This window comes from Chrysochloris asiatica, unplaced genomic scaffold (assembly GCF_000296735.1).
Source record: "Chrysochloris asiatica unplaced genomic scaffold, ChrAsi1.0 scaffold00056, whole genome shotgun sequence".
Taxonomy (NCBI): Eukaryota; Metazoa; Chordata; class Mammalia; order Afrosoricida; family Chrysochloridae; genus Chrysochloris; species Chrysochloris asiatica.
The window spans coordinates 5,270,651-5,271,915 of record NW_006408574.1 but is presented as its reverse complement, the minus strand read 5'-3'; the positions used below and the strand labels follow the sequence as shown (position 1 = coordinate 5,271,915).

General features: G+C 40.5%; 1 protein-coding gene across 1 annotated transcript in view; it reads left to right on the top strand.

The window, feature by feature from the left end:
• PGM5 (phosphoglucomutase 5) overlaps positions 1-1,265 on the top strand; it is a 210,713-nt gene that overhangs the window by 87,139 nt on the left and 122,309 nt on the right. The window lies entirely within an intron of this gene.

Below are 1,265 nucleotides of genomic sequence, written 5' to 3'. Positions count from 1 at the left end.
TGCCAGGGTTGTATTCTTTCACTATACTTATCCAATCTGTGTGCTGAGCAAATGATTCAAGAAGCTGGATGATACAAAGAAAAACGTGGCATTAGGATTGGAGGAAGATTTATTCACAACCTGTGATATGCACATGATACAACCTTGCATGCTGGAAGGAGGAGAACTTAAAAGACTCACTGATAAAGATCAACATCCACAGTCCACAGCCTTCGTATGGGTTATACCTCAATGTAAAGAAAACAAAACTCCTCACCACTGGACCAATAAATAACATCATGCTAAATGGAGAAAAAGGAGTTCTGGTAACGTAATGGTTATGTCAGGCTGCTAACTTCAGGGCCAGCAGTTCGAAACTACCAGCAGTTCTGCAGGAGAAAGATAAGGTTTCCTGCTCCCCTAAATATTCACAACCTCGGAAACCCTGTACAGGGTCGCTATGAGTCGGAACTGACTCCACAGCACACTACCACCAAATAGAGAAAAAATTGAAGTTGTCGAAGCCTTCATTTTGCTTGGATCCACTAGCAATACTCATGGAAATAGCAATCAAGGAATCAAGGAATGTACTGCATTAGACAAGTCTACTGCACAAGACCTCTTTAAAGTGTTCAAGAGCAAAGATGTCAGTTTGAGGACTAAGGTGCGCCTGACCCAAGCCATGGTATTTTCAGTAACCTCATATGCATGTGAAATTTGGACAATGGATAAGGAAGATCATAGAATAACTGATGCTGTGTGTTTTTTTTTTTTTTTGCTCTTGTAATAAAACCGTACCAGATATCTTTATTTTTTTAAATGTTTTATTGTGAATTATGTGATAGTTTACATGGGAGAACATTAGTTTTATATTCATCCTGTCATATATCATTATATCATTTCATTGCCATGGTTACAATCCCTTCTAAGCATCATCAACCAACCAAAGGATATACCTTGCAAGCCTCCCCACTCCCCCAACCCCCCGGTAGTCCCCACACAGCCCCTCTCCCTCTCTGGGTCTAAAGTCCCCAGCCGCTCCATCTCTCCACGTCATCATCTTTGGCACTGAAGTTGAATACTGGTCTGCAGGTTTCTGGGTTTTCCTGCTTCCAGTGCTTTGGGCAGATACCTAGGACTGGGATTATTGGGTCAGGTGTTACTTCTGTGTGTAGCTCATATATATATATATTCAAGTTTTTATTGTGAATTGAGTGAAAGTTTACAGGGCAGATCTTCAGTTTTACATTCAACAAATCATACACCTTGTTTCATTACAATGATTA